This window comes from Melospiza georgiana, chromosome 1 (genome assembly GCF_028018845.1).
Source record: "Melospiza georgiana isolate bMelGeo1 chromosome 1, bMelGeo1.pri, whole genome shotgun sequence".
NCBI lineage: Eukaryota > Metazoa > Chordata > Aves > Passeriformes > Passerellidae > Melospiza > Melospiza georgiana.
This window is the reverse complement of record NC_080430.1, coordinates 54,103,639-54,123,409: the sequence shown is the minus strand read 5'-3', so window position 1 is coordinate 54,123,409 and position 19,771 is coordinate 54,103,639. Positions and strand designations below refer to the sequence as shown.

At 36.1% G+C, this 19,771-nt stretch overlaps 1 protein-coding gene across 1 annotated transcript in view; it reads left to right on the top strand.

Annotated features, from left to right (window-relative positions):
• The window catches only part of SUGCT (succinyl-CoA:glutarate-CoA transferase), a 310,449-nt gene that overhangs the window by 86,079 nt on the left and 204,599 nt on the right, over window positions 1–19,771 (top strand). The window lies entirely within an intron of this gene.

Here is a 19,771-nt window from a genome sequence, read left to right as displayed (position 1 = left end):
GCATCTGCCATTTGGACCATTCCACACTGTAAACTGCTTAGCCAGAGTTGTGTGTCAGGTACAGAAGAATGAATTTCCTAACTTCAGGAAAGATTCTTGTATTACATATGAGTTATAAGAAAATTCTCTGTCTAGGTAGGTTCAGCGGGACTGCAAGTTGTGAAGGGTTCATTCCCTTAACAAAAAGTAGGTCATGTGTGGCTTTAATTTTTTCATAAGGCTTCACAACTCCTTTTTCATTATATCTCAGAGTAATATAATGGTTTATACACTATGAATTTCTGTAGTGGACTTGTTGATTGACTACGTACAATATGGCAGAGGGATATGTGGATGTGATGTCAGGACAGAAACAACTACTGTCTATTTAAATTGGAGTAGAAAATGGAGGAGGCTGCTGAGGTAAAGATGAGTACATAGCTGGAGAAAATCAGAAATATTATTGGAATAATGCATCTATACACACTGAACTACGTTGGACATCTTTATAGAAAATTAATAGCTATATATTATGTATTTTCAACAATATTAGTTTCTTAATCAGCAAATATGCATAGACTGAATTTGTCATTGACTTCTATAGAATGGTTTCAGTTCACAGATAGAGCTTGAGGGGTAAATTAACCTAAAACTTCACATTAAATTTTGTTCTATTCATTCACAAGTCAAATAGAATAGGGAAATTCAAAGCTATTTTTGAGAAAAAAGAATATTTTCCTAAAAAGTAAAACCATACAGCTTTTTTTTGTAAATTTTTCAACATGAAAAGACTAATTTTAACCAAATTAAACTGAATGAAGGCTTGTGAACTAAAACTTCTGAATGTGGAGTTTCAGCCTGGAGTGTACTTTTTCATGACTGGATTACAGACTTCAGGAAAATGAGTTTTAAAGCAAGGTTATGCAAGTCCTTCAAGGCAGCGATAGTGCAGTTTTTATATGACGTGATATCTGTTTTTGTGCATGGCTAATAAATTATAAGTATTTCATGGAGTTGGTGTTTATCAAAAGTTATTTCAAAACGATAAAATTCCAAGATTTTAAATCAATGATTTATATATCTTTTTAAATTTTAAATAAAATTTCATGTCTAATTTCTTTGTCTAATAGATCATTTAGATACTGCTTGGTTCTTAAATCAGTCTGACTTTGGTCAAAGTAGTGCAAATTTTTATGGAAGTCCTTTACCCATGTTCTGCATGCCTGGTTGGTGTTGTCAGCCCTGGAAGTGTGCATACATCAGTTGTAGCAGTGTTTGTGTTCTTATGCTTGCACTTGTGATGTATTGCCTTAATACTGGGAACTGTTAAAATGTGGATAAGATTATCCATGTGTATGTTTGATTAGTTTACCAAAAGTTGAGTGTAATAGTGACAGAGATGTTCTTTTTCTTCCACTGGAGAAGTTTGTGCACCTGTATGAGCACTGTTAAGAGTGCTACTCAGTGGGAGTATGTTTGCCAGAACTACAGGTTTTGTCCATGTGATCCTGAAAATGAGTAACTGGAAAAAATTGTTTAGTTTGTGAACAGAAAAAAATTCTAGCCTATTTTCCTAAGTCACTCAACATGTTAAGAACATAAGGACTGTATTCTCTGCACGCAGTGCATAGAAACTTTACAAAAACTGGCATTTTAAATAAAGATGCTTTTGCAATAACTTGGTGGTTGAAAAGGTACAATCAACAATGATTTAAACAAGCATCCTTATGCATCTAAACTTATGGACATACTTAAATTGATTCACATAAATTCTTACTGAAGACAAGAAGACTTAGTATTTTCAGTTGGAAGAGACCTACTTTGGTTTAAGTATTGCACAGAACAGAAATAGATCTAAGAATTTATTTAAGTTCTTTTTTACTCTAGATGATGGGGTGGGATTCACACTCATCTTGTTAAGACAGATAAAATGCATGAGAATTCAGTAAAGATCTAAAGAATTGTTTTTGAAGGAATTCTTAAAGGAAAGCAAAGCAATCACTGTTTGTTCCAAACACAATGTGAATACTCAAAATATAAGCCAGTTAGATGGTGTCCAGCTAAATTAATCACAAGTTTGGAAAGCTCTAGAAACTGTTCACATGGTGTCACCTGAAAATATTCCAATATCAATAAACAGACATGAAAGAAGTTAAATAGTACTTATCAACAAAGAAATAACCCTTGTTTCTAAGGCCAAAGACATTTTCCTTTCCATAGCATCATTGTACTCATTATTTTTGGATTTTAAGACAGGTTGCTCTGATTTTTGATATTGCTATATCGCTAGTGAGTGTTTCTGTGGTGGCAGCTTGACTACAGTCAGTACTTGTGCTGAAAGCTAGCTCAGGGTCTCTGTATTTCATTTCCAGTTTGTTCCATCACTGCAGTATCTTTCATTTCTCTTGCTTATAGTTCTTTAGATACAGGAAAAAGGGCAAGATAGATTTAGGTATAAATAAGTGGAGGTTCATATTTTGCTGTGGTAACCACAATGCACCTGCTTTTCCCCAAGAAACACTTGTCACAAGCTGTTCTGATTTTGCTTCTGTATCATTCTTCTTAGCTGATGTATATTCATCTCTTGTAGAAAGTTGATCTGATCCTATGATACATTGTTGAGATTCTTATCTCAAATAGAATATAATTTAAGCTGGAGTTTTTGGAGTAGTTAGAATTACAACGTGGTGTTTGGAGAGTTCTCTGGAAGGATGACTCAGCTTCATTTACAACCTGGTCAACATCTCTTTCTTTTACTGTGTCATTTGCTTAGATGTATTAAAAGTGTCCCATCTTATTTAGACGTGGTATCTATGGTTTAACAGTTTGGCATAGACCCGAAATGGTAACCTGAGTAATGAGTGATAAAAAGGTACTGTGAATTTGGCTTAAATTTGGCATTTCCAAGCTTAAAAAAAAATAGGACAAATAAGACTATTTTAGACTACAATTTCAATTTGTTTTTTTATACAGATGGCATTAATTGCTTCACAATGTCTCCGAATTTGAAAGCAAATGCATTTCTGTGGTTCATTGTGTGCTGGAGATACATAAATGGTCACTAGTATCCTGTATTTATCTTTATTACCTAATACCGCCTTGGAATCTGCTGTTCAATATCTCGTACTCAATCAAGTCTATATTTCACAATGTGGTAAATAGGCAGCAGAACAAGAATAACCTGTGCATTTGAACACTAGAAGAAACAAAAGAATATTTGGCACACTATAATATTTTGAGTACGCTGGCAGGGTAGTTCAGTCAAGAGAGCTTCCTTTAAGTCAACAACTATAACTCATTTTTTTAGCCTCTTTTGGTAACATCTGTGTTTGAAAACTGGAATCCTTCTTATGAAGCCATTTTTGCAGAGTTCTCTGGAAGAGTGACTTGGCACCATTCACGTCCTGGTCAGCATCTTTTTCCCTGCTGTGACATTTGCCTGAGTGTGTGAAAAATTTCCCACTTTATTTGGTTGCATAACATGAGTCCTAATTTAGTGCTGACTTGAGCTTTCTATGCATATTCCCTTTTGAGCTTGTTTTTCTTCCTGAAAAGCTAAAGCCTGGGCCAGGTATACCAGTCTTGCAGTCTTTTGCAGCAGCTTTTACTCTAGAGATAATGTGTTGGTGCCAGTAAAGTTAAGCGTGGGTCACTCTTCTCTAGGCAATGAAAGCATTTCCTTTGACACGTGACCATATTCCTCACTCTGCACCCTTAAAATGACCCACTACCATCCTGTCAGGGAAGAGCTGCCTGCTTTTAAGGTCTTTCTAGAATTTCATGTCTTCCATTGAGTGGCCTTATGATGCAAAAAGGACACAATTAATAAGTTCAAAGATCATATTCATATATGTGTATTTTTCATCTTGCTGTGGTTTTAAGGAATATGTCTCTGCAAATGATGATTTGCCCAGAAAAAATTTTGCATTGTTTTTTTGGCATGGGGTGTCAGTTTGGATTGAGGATTTTCACAGGGAGTTGATGGATAAATAGAAATTAAGTGGGATTACAGTTTAGCTACTTTGCATAGCTGCTGTTGAATGTAAATGAAATATTTATTGGGACCACTGAGCAGCCCACAGATGCTGTTCAATCTTAGTCTCATGAAATAAGGTATATACCTGGTATTGACCCACCCAGTCCATATGGGACACGTAAATTTGAGTAGGACTTGGTTCTTTTGCCTATTTTGTCACATTAAGGATGAGATTGATTCTAGTTATCATTTTGACATGTGATTTGTATTTGTTATCCTTTAAAGACAAAGAATTTTCTCATGATGGTTTTTATTATTTAGAGTAAGCAAATACAGTAAATTTGGCCTTGAAGTAGATATTGCATTATTTTGATGCTAAGAATTTTTGGCTGCTTTCATTATGTAAGAGGTTCAATTCAAATGTATTTCTACAGTTTTTAAATTTATGAGTTCTAAGGTCACTTGCAGGCAAATAAGAAAATTATTACAATGAGAAAATTTCATTCTTTTCATTTGCTTTGTAATCTCAGAAACACCCATAAGATGTATGAAAAGACATAATTTTAAATCCTTTTAAAATCTACTGTTCACTGTGGAAAAATTACAACTGTGAAATCCAGGCAAATAGTGACACGCAATGCAAGTGCTGTAGGGTGACACTGAAAGCAGATTGTGTTTCCTGTAAACCTCTTTTTCCCATTCTCCCCCCCTTTTTTGTACAACCTGTCAGCTTTATTTATACTAAGAAATGACAGATATTTTTATCTCCCTAATAAAAAAGTGTGTTATTACTACATCATTGAAATAAAATTCTTAGTGCAGAATGGTACATTATATTCTACACGAAGACAACACAGAGTGTGCAAGGGACACACTGCAAAGAATGTTCAGTTTTTGAAGCTCTCAATTGCTTGATTTTTTCAGGGCATAGTGTTGTAAATGTCAAGAGCCTTTGAAACATTTGAAGCAGATGTTCTACTGCCAAAGTGTAGCATTTGAACTCAAAATGAAACAGTTCCCTTAAACCTTGACATTAAGTCTTAACAGTTTCACTTCCCAATTGGATGTGGTATGAAGAAGATAAATAATAGAACTGTAGCAGGATAAAATATTTATTCTCCCATGAGATGGAGAAGAAAAACATGTTTAGCATTTACTTTGCAATTTTATTTGTTCTGGCTCATTTCCCTCTTATGCTCACATATATACATTTCCAGGCACATGTTAAAAGCAGTAACTAGGGCTTGGCTCAGGCCCTGTGTCCTTCCTTTCCCCTTCCCCTTCAGTCTGAGTTTCTCTCACAGCTTCCCTTAAACTGCCTCTTTGTCCCCATGTTCCTTCTGGGAAGCATTCATCAAAATGTTTTCACTTGTCCAAAATCTGTTATGCCTAATCAAATGGATCAATTTCTATGGGAGGCAGTGTCATCCTTTTCAAATAGGAGTGCCATATTTAAACATCCCAGCAAAAAAGGCTTTAATTTCCCAGGTTCTCAGTACCTACTGCTCCCACTGCCATTGGGAAGAGTGTGGGTGAGAAGAGGTCTCTGCAATGAAAATATTTTAATTAGGTGTCCGCCGTCATTTTGGAAATGTCTGTCTCCATTTGTTGTCTTGTGAACATGATGAAAGTTTCTGTCTGATATGTTAGTTATTCTACTGATCCACATATCTCATCCTATTTACATTAGTGTTGTGTGCTTGACTGACAGCATCATGTTACAAATACTCAGAAGCACATAACAAACTTTTTAGGTCCTGTCACTCATCCTCCTATTGTGAAACCTATGGCACTAGTTTTGTGCCCTTCTCCACACACTATACTCCTGCTGTATTCTATGCCTTCTGATCAGTGATACTTTTCTCCCATATCTCCCTCAAAGTGAGTCTATCCAAAAATCCTCTCTGCTTGAGCAATGTTGGAGGAAGATCTGGAATTGGGCTGCAATGCTTTTTCTTTAAGCTAACAGAAGTCGTCCCTCCTGTGGCCACTTCTCTTTTTCTGTGAATCCATCCAATGAGGAAGCATACATGCTTGCAAGAGTAGAAGGGAAATTTAGTGTATAGTGGTCTTTTTTTGTTTTCTTTTAGTACTCAGAAAAAGTGGCATGGACAATGAGGATATTATTATTCCTGTAGTGATTAAGAAATAACCTATAAAAAAGTGGAATTTTGGTCAAACAGCACATTCTTACACACACACATGTACATGTATCTACATGTAGAAATTGATAAATTACCTGTTCTTACTAAATTTTCCCAGTAATTCCAATTAGTCAGCAGAAAATACTCCTTGATTGTCTTGAGGAAGAGGTTGATAAAAGATATAAATTAAAGCATCCAATTTAATTGTTATGTAATAGGATCACTGTAAGCTTTATGCAGATACATGTGCTTGAAAGCAATGTGAACTTTTCTAAAGAAAATCTAGTATGAACATCATTAGAGTAGTAGAGCATGTCTAGTATTTGTTGATTGTGGGTGTGATATTTTTGTTCTATAATAAGGTCTGTGTAGCAAAGTTGGCAAGGAATCTGGACCATGCACTTGCATAGATCTTGGAGCCAGAATGTCCAAGTGCACTTTCAGTGGTAACCTTATAAAGCAACACTTTTAAGTGACAAGCAGTACTTAACATGGCCTCTATTAACAAATTGTACTGTGATTCTGTAATGCGTGTTGAATTAGGGCTTCATCTGCACTGTTCTGTCTTTTAATAATCTGTCTGCTTTGTTTGGCTTCCTTACTGTAACCTTGTGTATGAAGAAGATGATTTCTGTAGAAGCTGCAAAGTAACAAATGCCTTTTTCAGATCATCCTCTGTTTAGCCCCTTATAGAATAAAAAGCTGTATCTGTCACCATTCTGAAGGCTTGGTTTGCTAAGCCTTTGTGATATTTTACAATCTGTTTAGGAAGGTCTTCCAAGGGGGTAAGAGCAAAAGATTCTTCAACATGCACTGTCATAGGGGTGGAGTAGTGCTGTGGAATTCTGATCAAACTGCTCAGTTCCTGTATTTTCAGTGGCCTTGGAAACAAAATAATAACAGGAATTATAGATTTTTTTCCCTCAAGGGTGTAGAATGTAAAGAAATTTGATTGTCTTATGGAAGGGCAACTTTGTTCTTAGGACCATCACAGTTTAAGAAGATACATATGCACACACAAAGCGCAATAATTTTTATGTAGTTTTTTTATATATATGTATATGCATGTATATTCATATATATAAAACCTTGTATGTCTGTAGGATTTAGATGTTACCTATCTGAATGAGGTTAATTGAGAAGCAGTTACTGATAGGATGGTTATAGCTATGCTAGGACTACATGTGTATGTATATAAACATACATACACACACACGTACATGTATACAATAGCTTAATATTTTAACAATAGTAGTTACTTGTATTGTAGCCATCATTATCAGAGTTACTCTTTTTCCTATCACTTTCTGTCTACATCAAAAGGTTTTACAGAGTAAATAGATCTCATTATATATTCTATGTAAATGAGGAAGCTGAGACAGAAGTTGTCAGCCACCAGCTAGAAAAGTCTGATTAGAAGTAGACAAAAGGTCACCAGTTTACTTTGTTGTTCTCTGTTAAGCAGCACTGCATCTCATTCATTTGGTAAGGTCAATATTTAAATAAAAAGTTAGTCTTTATGCTTATTATGCCTAAGAGTATGTTCCAGTAAGAGGGTATTCAAATACAATTATATTTTCTCCATAAGGGTGGTCAGTGAAACAAGTTGTCTGGAAAAGTGTTGCAGCCTCCATCCTTGCAGTCTTTCAAAAACTGGTGCAATAAATCCCCAAGCCACCAATTCTGATCTCGTTGTTGTCCCAGCAGAGGATAGGCTGGAGACCTTCTGAAGTTTCTTCCAGCCTGACTTATGCAATGATCCTACAATCCAAGGTTCATGTTAATAAAATATTCCCTTCTCCTCAGTTGGAACAGCAGGAGAAGGAAAAAATCACTGCAGAGCATCCCTGCCATTATTCTGATCATACCATTTCATAGGGAGGGCAATGCCAGCAGCAGTGGCTGACTAAAGTAATGTTTTACAAATTGGTGCTGAGTGGCAAAGGCAGCAAAATTATGTGTGCTAGCAAAAGAGTAAGGAGTGAGGAGCAGGCAGGAATACTGAACAAAGGGGGAAAAAGAAGCAGAAAGACCACAGTCTTCCCACCCTTCTGTAGTATAAAGAGGGTCACCATTCATGTTATTCTCTTTAAACAGAGTTGGTGACGTCTGCTATGGTTCTGCCTGAAAGCATATAGCAGCTGTGGGCTGAGAAAAACTGCCCAAAACTCTTCAAGATTGTTTTAAAAGTAAAGATTTAGCCTTTACTGTTTCCATGACAATGCTTCAGTCATACAATTTGAATGGAGAATTTATAGGGAGCAAATGGGAAATAAGAATGTGACTCCAGCCCTTTGGAAAAAAGGGGACAATAAAGATCAGGAGGTGTGAGCCAAGCCCCTGCACCAGCATAGTTGTGATTTAGTTGTGCATCTTGGCTCTGTTTGCAATGGTGTGAAAGCCATTAGTGTAGCAGAGGTGAATGCTGCAGGCCTTCTGTGCCTCAGCCCTGCAGTGAGAGAAAAGGCTGCAGGATGTAATGCTGTGGGTTGTATGGGGCAGAGCCCTACAGCTTTAAACTGCAGGTAGGAGAGCTTGGTGGAGCAGAGAGAAGAGAATTGCAACCCTATTTTTCACAAGCTGAAACTACTGAAGTAATATTTCTCTTTGATTCTACCTTCTCCGTTACTTAGCATATTTTGCCATATGAATTAAAATTGAAATGGAAATTTGTTTCAAAACGAAAACATTTAACTGGGAAAAAGTAAAAATCACAAATGTTTTAAATTACTGCAACTTTTGATTTCAGTTTTGCCTAAAATGTGTCTTATTCTTTGAGACTATGTGTTATAGTGAATGTTCCTGTTGACAAATAAACATTTTTTGCACCGACAAACATTCAGTTCTAGTAGTATCCTGATGGATCTGACTTTGAATATATATTTCAGATGGCGCTTAAGCATAGGTATCTACTGTACCCCTAAGCATAGGTGCAGAAATAGAGAATGAACTGGGTTTAGGAGGAAAAATCCCTACCCAACATGATCAACACAGGCCCTGATAATGATGTTTAACAAAGAAACAAGACAAAGGTCAGTTGCTTTTCAGCCATTGCAGCATTTTTCTCTCAGGTTGATAGCTCACGTGTTTGAATGTATTCTTTTTTCTTTTCAGTTTAATTGCTATTTTACAAGTGCAACCAGCTTGTCTAGTATAGCTTCATATATTTCAAACAGAATGAGTAAAAAACTGTAGTAGTATGGATCCAACTTCTGAAGACTTATGGTGAACATTTATGAAAAAGAAGGAAGGTAGGCTTTGAAAGCATAAGTACATTAAAAAAAAAACACAACCTGTCAGCCTCTCGAACTTGTCTAGAAGTTGTTGATTCACTGGGGCTCTACAGGATGCGCCCATATTGGGGTGACAGGAAGTTCAGTTTCCAAACAAGTTTAAGTCCTAGACTTCTCTGAACAGGAATGTCCAATTTTCTGAACTGTATATGTTTCTAATGTAGAGGACTACTGTTCTTCTGAGGTGAGAACACCACAGGCTTTCCTCTGGAGACATCAGGTTGGACATCAGCTTTTCAGTCAGTTAGGAGTGACTGTGTCAAGTTGCAACCTCAGCAATTACTGTTCTCAAAGCAGTTATCTTTTCTCTCTGTGTAGCTTGTTCAATATTTTCCCTATATGCTTTATTTTTTCCAGTAGACTTCCTGTTCCTGTTTCTCATAGCCTGTCCCTTTTCTTACATGCATTTTCCTATTTTCTTTTTTCCCATTTGGACTCCATCATGTCTTGAAATATTTTAAGATGCATTAATTTTCTCTTTGCTGTCATTTTCCATCATTTTATTAGATTTTGTACAAAAGTACAAAATTCAGCTGCTGACCTGGTGGGAAATGCAAATATGTAGAAGATCCAAACATTATTAAAGTCTTTCTGTCTCAAATTAAAGAGTCCCATACAAGTTTTGTACTTTCACAAATAAAGTAAGACCTGTCAATTAGAAAAAGAAAAATGCATATAGACTTCATCGAGGCTGTACAGCCTGGCACAATTTATTAATGATACTGTATTGCAAGAGGAAATAAAATCTGAACCTGGATTCTGAATTAATCTTACAGAGTTGTATGACCCAGGTGTTTTAGGAACAGCTGAATTTGTTAACAGTCAAGCCAGCAATGTTGTCTAGTGACACCTGTGTAGTTACAGCAGGCAACAGAATGAATTTCAAAAGCATAGAAGTGTTGTAAGCTTGGGTATGAAAATGTTAAATTTAAACCAGAATATTTATTGGAAGTATAGAAACTATACTGTTTAAACAGGAAGGAAAGAGAGCCCAAGATAAACATTTATCAGACTCTTCAGAGAGCAATATTTTGTGGGAGAACATTATATTGCTGCACTGTAAAATCCCAAGGACTGCAGGGGGGTTGTCCAAGTCCTTGGATCTGGTTCCATATAATACCATAGCATAATTCTGTACACTGAAAGTGCTGCTAAGTCCTTTCTCTACAATGCTAGTAGAAAACAGTAAAGCTCACAGTTTTGGTAGTGGATAAGGAGTGACTATTCCACTAGATTTTCAATTGCTTTTGTAAGTGAGTATGCTTTTCCTGAAATACATCTTGTTACATTTTTGTATTCTCAATGGCCAGGTAAACCTCTAAATACAACTCATAAACAAATAATTTAATCTGAAGTAGGAATGCCATTGTCACAGTCCTGATTTAATTGATTCAGACAGGCAATCAAGTCTGAGACTTTTAATCTCAGAACCAGCTTTATGTTCTACCAGGAGGGAAGTACAGTGCTGAAGGCATTCATGATAACCCTTTTCAGCCTCATGGGAAGAGTATGCATATAGGTTTTCCAGTCCATGCTGAAGTTACAGTCATAAATAGTGTTTCATGATACAGAAAGAGGTTCATAAAATGATGTCGATATTTTTGTGATTGGTGAAATGTGTGTATGAATGCTAGTTCATTATTTAATGTGACAGGTAAACTTCTTTTAAGATGGTGAGCATATAAATGCCATGATTTGATCCACTAGCCTAATTATATTTCAAAAAGCATTTGAGTCTTCACAAAAGTTTTGACAGCTGTACAAAAATCACTATTATGAATGTATTTATCATCAAAATTTGATGATAATCTATGAATCTGCAGATAACTTGGGACATGAGATGTCTTGGCTTCTGTGGCAGTTCTGGGTGTTGTTTATGAGCTGTATTATGTGCTGATTGTGTGAGTTACTGGGCATCTGACCCTTAGTGAATGAATCAACTTGTTTTTCAGAGCAAATAATGAGAAAAGAATGTGTAAAGGGTGCTTCAAACTCCAATTTTTATGTCTAGGCTTTTGTTTATTTAGGAACTGTAATATTTTAGCTTGACAGGTTTCATTTGATCCAATTTATTACTGGATTTTCTCCAGTGATACAAGAACTAGCCTAAAAGAAGACCTGCCTTTCCTTGAAATACAATCATGAGACTGTTTTGTAACAATGATGGGAACCATGGAAGCAGTATGTCTGTGAAGACAATGCAGTTATACAGCGGAAGGACTCAAGCACATAGGTAAATGTGACTTTGTCTGTCCAGAATCACAGAATCAATTAGGTAGGAAAAGACCTTTTGCATTGAGTCCAAGCTTTGGCCAAACACCACCTTATCAACTAAACCATCACACTAAGTGCCACTTTCAGTTTTTTCTTAAAAACCTCCAGATATGGTGACTCCCCCGCATCCCTGAGGAGCCCATTCCAGTGCCCAATCACTCCTTCACTCCTGCGAAGAAATTCCTCCTCATGTCCCGTGGCACAGGTTGAGACTGTCCTCTCGTCGTGTTCATTGCAGACTGCAGCTGCTTAGAACTGTTTTATTCTGTGTCAAGCAACTGACACTTTTTCTATATCCTCCATATCCTCCATATCCTTTTCCTAGGAGAAAAAACCTTTCAGAACACTTTTCCATCAAGGTTGGTGCACATGTAAAGTTCAGTGGCCTCAAAGGTGGCTGGTACTTCCATCATGAATAAAGAGGATCAGAAAATTCAGCTCTGAGTCACATCCCCTATTTTTTAAATTTTTGACTGTAGATAAAATTGATAAGCCTTTTGAATTCTGAAGGATGGTTAATATATGAGAACAAAGTGGAACAGAAAGCAATCAAATGTAGCAGACTGTAGCTTTTAATTTAACTAAGATTAAAAACGCCCCAATATGAAACACACATGCACAAATGTGTTGTAAATTCAGGATAATTTGAATCATGAAATTAATCTAAGCCAGGAACAGTTGACTTAAATGTTTCTTGTAATTAATACAAGCAAGACACTGGTAATTAAAAAAAAAATAGTGCTCACCCCCTAATCCTCCTTCATATGATGAAAATGCAGCAACATTTTCCTTTGACTATTGTTCTGTGTATCTTTTGTGGTGTTTTCCTCCAGCTGACAAACAGGGCATTTGGGTTGACAGATTTTTAGTAAATTTCACACAAAATCATATCACATGGACATGTGGAAAAAGATGATCTTTGCAATGGCTCCATAAGCTAAACTTGGCTGTACTTTACAGTGTCAATGGCAGAATCCTATCGGTTAGATGTGTGGGAAAATTGCAGTGCAACTGGCACAACCACACTGGCAGAAGCTGCACTGGAAACAGGAAAGTGGGGTTCCCTTTCTGGCATATAGCTGTCTCAGGAACTCAAATAAGCTATACCAGCAAAATAACTTTTCTTACACTGTAGACTCTAACTCCATCAGAAAAATCGCTTGCATAGATCTACCAGAGCTCCACTGCCTGGAATGTCTTGGACTTGTTTCTTAAGCTGTTGATAGAAATGAAGTGTTAGGATATAGATAACTTCTTTGTTTTCTGAGGAAAGACCAAACAAGGAAAAACAAAGGAAAACAAGAGAATGATCAGGTCTGTTTTCAGTGGTATTTCTGGTTTATAACGTGGCAGTGCCAGAGGCTCCTTCTGTATATGGGTAACAGTACCTACCTGAAAAGAGCAGAGATTCAAAGTTTAAACAAGAACTAGATAATCTTTTCAAGAAAGAAACATTAAGTCTAATGAGAACTTCAATTAATTAATACCATTCTAGTTATATGGCTAATTTCTTTAAATAATTATGGAAATCTCCTTTTAACTAAGATGTATATTCTTGTAAAAAATCTAAAAGCATTAGCAGAAATAGATTCTAAAAGAATTTTGAAATGAGTTTTCCTCTAGATTTTTCTTGTCATCTTGACCGCTATGGGTTTGTATGGGTTTGTAGATGCATTTGTCTTAATAAAAAGAAATAATTCTAGATTTTCTGCCAATTTGGATTGCCACATAATCTATTGGTTGTGCTTGTTTAAAAAAATAAAAAGGGCTGTACAAAGTTTATCCTGAAGCAGATGAGAGAATCTGTGTTAGATTAGAATTCTTTTGCATAGCTGTTTGTCAGCCATTTGTTTAAACATCTTTTGTTTAATGTAGCTTGAAAGGGTGATTAAAATTTGTTTGTTTGTTTGTTTGTTTGTTTGTTTTCCAGGAAGGTTCTTAAATAGTGAGATTACATGAAACTCTGTGACTACTGGTATCCTCCATCCTGGCAATATAGTATTGCCAGAGCTGGTCAACTAGTCTGTCCTATATTTCTGAAGGCCTTAAGTTACACTTCTGTAGAGAGAAAGCATGCTATATTTTTACACTAGATTTAGTTACCTACATAAATAGTTAAAGAAATAGAAAGATTGCATTTCACATTGCACAATAATGCTATTATGCATTAAAAAAAGCAAATCTGTGTTACTGTGTTTTTCTGTGTACTGGAAAGCAAGGATAGAGTAGGACTTACTGATGTGCATTATTTTATACCTTAGCCTATTCCTCCAGCATTATTATATATTTAGAGACAGCATATAAGGTCTGTGCAGCAATAATCTATTCCTTCTTTAATGTGTCCTCTGTTGGATGATTAGCCTTTTATTTTAAACAATTAATATCAAGACTAGTATATTCAGGGCAATAAATAAAAATTAGTGGAAGGTGGAAAAAATCTAAAAAGCAAAAAATCTTCCAGGTCCTAATTTTTTTTGTTCAAATTATTTAAAATTTAGCTATCTTCTTTAGTCATAATTTTATTTATTAATATTTTAACAAACTTTATGTCTGCTTATTCCTATAGTAGGATTATGGCATCTGTTTGGTCCCTACACATGGTCAGACAACATGAGAGCCAAGCAAACGCCAAGAATGGTAAAAACAAGAGATGAGGTAGTCCTCCATAGTGACAACAAATTTGATTTTGAGAGTCACACTGAAAATGGAACGTGAATTTATGGATTGTTTCAGATCTGAATGCCGATCCAGTGTTACTCTTAAACATGTAGAGTGCAGTGGAGCCTTCTCCTCCAGAAAGGGGAGAAGAGAATGCACACACTTCAACTCACCTCCTTTTGATGAAGGCTAACACTATGGGCACCTCTAAAATATGACAGTTGTTTTTTGTATTCCTTGGGTAACGATACTTTTGTATTTCTCTGTGCATGCCATAGAAACAAGTTTAAGAAATGGGCATCTCTGTCTTCTGTTTAAAAATGTCGTAGGAGTGAAAGCAACACAGTCCAGAGACTTAGCTATCTGCAAAACAAAGGAATGACAATCTGAGCAAAGAGACTGGTTGTGCTATTCTTAGTTATATTATAGAATGTATAGTCTTAAATGAAATTTTGAAGGTTAAGGTAATACTCTGTTTATACTGTGGTTTCAGAACTGATTGAAAGCTTTTTTTTTTTTTATTTTTTTTTTTTTTTGCTGTGGGTGCTTTAGCTGGAAAATAAAATAGAGGGAGAGCATGCTTTGAACAATCCCAGCATCATAGTTTTGAATCTGTAAGATTGAATGGCATTGACAAAATTGAGGAAGAATAATTCCCTATGTAATGTACTAATATTTAGTGTAGAATGAGGATCAGATACAATAGGAAGGTGAAACATAAGGTAAATATTTATGATTTTGGGCAGTATGTTAACATTCATAACATAATGTTATGTTTTTAGAAGCCTATCACACTGACTGTCTAAGATGAAAGGAGGTATACTTGAAGAAGGCAGTAGTGTTGGTTTTCCTGCCCAATCAACAAGAAAAGTCCCCCTTCTATGTTGCTTAATAAAGGCCAATGGTTTTGTTCAAGTTCCTCTGGAAAATGTGAAGTTCTAAATAATTTTTTTATTATAGCCTTTTCTACTAGTAACAGATGAGTTTAACTTTCTTTGTCATCTTCATAATTTTCTTTTTCATGCACCTATATTTTGCGTGGCCAGTGTTGTAATAGCACAGCCAGTGTTGTAATAATAATAATAAAAAAATTAGATTAAGGAGACAATTAGCTTGTACAAATTGGTTTTGTTTAATGAAATGATGTCTTGTTATTGTTTGTTGACTGTAGTAAAGTCAAACCAGTTTGCAATGACTGAAGAGAATTTAGTGCAGAATTCCAGTCATGTAGTCTTTAAAATATAAGAAGAACAAAGGGACTTGGTAATGCTGCTGAAGGTTCTTTCCAGATATCTTTTTCTTTTTCCATTTGAAAATAATTTAGAATAAATTTGGTGAATCACAATATTACAGCCTTTAATCATAAGCATGCTGTCTGATGCAGACATGGATGAATGACAATAAAAAAAAATCACTTCTTTGTTAAGAATCCATTATCATTCCATGATAATAAAAAAAAAAAAAATCGTTCATATCATAGCATCTGTGGTAAGCAGCTAGATTTGGATGATGTGTTACTTTGTGGCATCACTCAGGGTTGTATCATTCTATGTAAGTGCTTGAAAGAAAAGAGCAACAAAATTACAAAAGGCAAGATTAAAACACAGACAATTTTCTCTGGCTTAAGATCATAAAAGGGAGGAAATTCATAGTTAAGGATCCAGACCTCAAGTATCTGAGCACAATGTAGTGCCAGCCTTAATTTTACATAACTGTACCCTGTTATAAGTAGACATTGGTGGTTTGATCCTGAATGATGAGTTATATTGCTCTTAGCAGCTGAAACCAGAACAATAATTTTATTTTAATGCTTGGCTTTGCTCGGTGAATAGACTTCTTGAATCAGTTGTAATTGTTTTCTTTATGTTTTCTTGCCAATTGAAATAAAACAAATCCTAATAAATAGTTTGAATTCTTTAAAAAAGTTATCCTTAAAACTCTGCTACATAACATTTTGCTAAAATGGAAATGGGAAATTGTGAAGAAAAGCCAGTGTCACTCTTGGATTTCAGGAATTTTGAAACTTTTGTGGCAAGTTATAATGTCTATAATCCTGCAGAAGCTCAGTCAAAAAAAAACCAAACCAAACTCTTAACTGATGAAGGAAGTAGTTAATAGTACTGTTAGCACAGAATACTGAAAGTAGTACAGAGGTTTTAAAGCATCTGCAATTAATTGAACTTCTACTTTAGTTCTACTTTTCTTTAAAAGTTCTACTCCCCTAGTTCTTGGAAATTGTAAAGAGGGTGGCAGAAACTGCTTTAAAGGATGTCAGACTGTGGATGCAAAATTGAGAGGAGAATAGGCAATGACATAGAATCTTATCTTGACATTTTACCCTAAGGACATTACTTCAAGGATTCCAAAAGGAAAGATTAGTGATTTCCTGTCAAGACAGGGAAAGGCCCTCAGCACTTCAAAAGGCAGAAGTGACCTGCCAAACAGTTAAAGAATAAAAGCTAGTGTCTGACAAGGTGAGGCTGACTTGAGAGAGTAATGCCTGTGGTTTTCTCAGAGTCATTTTAATTCTGTCACTGTGCCAAGAAGCCGCAACAGTATTTAAATGAATTGTACCCTTTCTGACTTGTTTCAGGTTTGGAAGGATTCACTGGAGTAGAACTGGGAGTTGAAGAGACAAATCCTAAAATACTGTAGCTTCCTTGCTAGAGCTGGAGCTCTATTTGGTTTTGAATGGTAGTTTACGTCTTCTCTTGAGTAGAAATTACTAAAGTTGTGGGAAATTCACATTGCAGATAAACTAGTCTCTTGGGTGTTTCACTGAAATGGAAAGGGCCCTGACCCATAGTCTGAAAAGTTACAGCCCATGAGATGAGAGACATGAATTGTTCTGTGATAAATCTTTTGCTCATCAGTATAACTGTGGATATCACTAAAAAGATGTACACATTAAAAAGAGAAGTATGGAGACAGAGGGACAAAGAAAACCGCTTGGTGAATATGAATTATACACTGAGCAGCATGGATAATAGCTGTGTGGAATGATAGCATCATGCTAGATCCACAGTGCAGTTCAACCATCAAAAGGTTGCCTCAGAGAATTGCTGAATGTTGGATTTTAATGTCTGGGATTTAGTAGTCTCTTCTCTCTTCTAGTTCTGTAATCTCTTTAATGATACATTGATTAGGATTGTCTCTTATTGAAGGGAAACTGCCCCCTTTTCCATCTCAATTCCCATCCTTGGATTCTTCAAATATTCTCTGACATATATGTATGATGCTCTGCCTGTGAGAATCTTTGTGAGTTCCAGGGCCTGGGGTTTCCTTCTGATTTTCTGATGCAATCTCTTTCACTTCTATTAGAGTAATATTTTAGAGTATTATTTTCTCTATGTGACAGACCTGCATGTTACCATGCTACGGAATCTCTTTCTCAGCAGCCCCCTCGGTTGATTTTTTTTTTCTTTTTTTTTTTTTTTTTTTTGGCGGGAGGAGATGATGGTGGTTTGGTTTTCTATTTTTTTGGCATGGTTACTGTAAGGTGCTTTTACCATGAAGTGCCTAATTGTAAATCCACATGCATGTCAGACCAGAGTGCTGTGTCTACACTGGCACTAGTGCATAAAGCTTTACAGTTAAGAGGTGCCCTAAGAGATGTCATTGCATGAGTTTTTCTGCAGTGTAATGTGGGAAAACTTTTCATCCACAGGCCCTATACAAAAATGTTTTTAACTTAACTAATTAAACCACGTTCATGAATTTTGTAAAAGCCAGTAGCAAGGCATGGGTACAAGTTTTGATGATGATGATGTTTTCCATCTGTTAGCATGAATGCAAAACTCATTTTAGGAAGATAATTCAGGGCATGTCATGTAGTGAAAAAGCATTTCAAGAGTAGTTCATTGCCTTTAGAAGGCAGCAGCATGTTTTTCCAGGTCTCTTGTGTAGATATGGAGACAGTTGATTCCCCATATGATGAGTAGCTGCAGAATCCTTATGCATCTTCTTGCAGATCTGGCATGGCTTCTTCTCCAGCACGGAGGACATGCTCTTAGACCTTTGCAAAGAGCTTAGTGTGCCTTTGCATGAGAAGGACATAAAGATGAAGGGAATACCTTCAATACCTATATTTGCTGTAATGCTTTACTGCTGCTTTACTGTTCCTGGGTTTTGGCCAGTTATTTGCTGATGCCCACAATGTGTAATTCTATATTTCAGTGTCTTCTTCAAAGCCAGAGGGCTGAAAAATGTCGATTTCTCTGAAATTATGTCTGTTTTTTAAGAGGAAGTGTGAGAGTTTTGTTAAAGCCACAATTTTGCCTGACCTTCATCTAGAAAGCATAATACTTGCCTGTTAGACAAGTTGAAGTTATTCAGATAAAAAGCCCCTGAATGGGGGTATGGGGGAAGAATGTGGGATGGAGAGATAATCTGAAGATCCAATATTTTCTATTTTTTTAAAATTTGCTACTAGCTTATTTTATTTCTGTCTCACATATGGAGTCACTAAGTTTAGTTGTTTAAAGGACCAGCAATTCTCAGCCACCCTACCTCAAAAAAAAAAAAAAAAAGTGAGAACACCTGTCAGCAGAATTTTTTTTTGTGTTCTTAGCAGTATGTAGTTACATGCTGTGGTATGACTTGGCCAACTGAGGCAAAATGGCATGGTCAGCCAATTTAATTGACAATAAAGTTCCTAAATGTCTGCTCAATTTTGAACCATACTAGCTTTCTGACATATCTGAGGGGGAGCAGGGATGGATTTCATTAGGAACAGGTTTGTGCCCATAATCTGGCTACAGGCTGTTTATGACTCTGTCCATACTAAGAAATAAGCAGTTCTAGAGCTTGTATTTTATTTCCATTTAAATGCCATCTGGGCTAGGAAAACAAACTGATCTCCTAAACATTATCATAACTTTTTTTTTTTTAATCCAGGTTTATGTTTAGAGCCACATTCATCTCTGAAATGATGGCACTTTTTCTTGTGCTTCTGTTGGGTTCTTGGCAACCCTATGCTACTCTAGACAACAAAGGCACTTGAAGTCTACTTCTCCCCCAAAAAGGTCAATATCCAGATCTAACTCTTAAATTAGCTGTCCGTTTTAGAATAGGTACATCATTTTTGAATCAGATGTTTGCTTATTTCTGTGTACCTAACAAAGTTTAGGAACTCCTGTGTCTGTCATTATTCAAATTGATGCTGGTCTGTATTTACAAAATACTTCCTTGCCAAACCTCTGTCTTGGACATCCAGCTGTGGACAATTGTGTGGAAAGCACAATCTCCAGAGCAGTTAGTAGAATGACTGACAACTTGTCGGGGTTGGCAGAATTCCCATCACAGATTTCCCATGTCCTTCCTTCCCTTTCTTATGTGAAGAGATGTTTTGGTTGGAATGTTGTCCAGAAAAAATGTTCCAGTCCTCTCACTTTAACTGTTCAGTACTTCTTTTGTAGTCTGGATGGGGACAAATATGATCCCAAGTA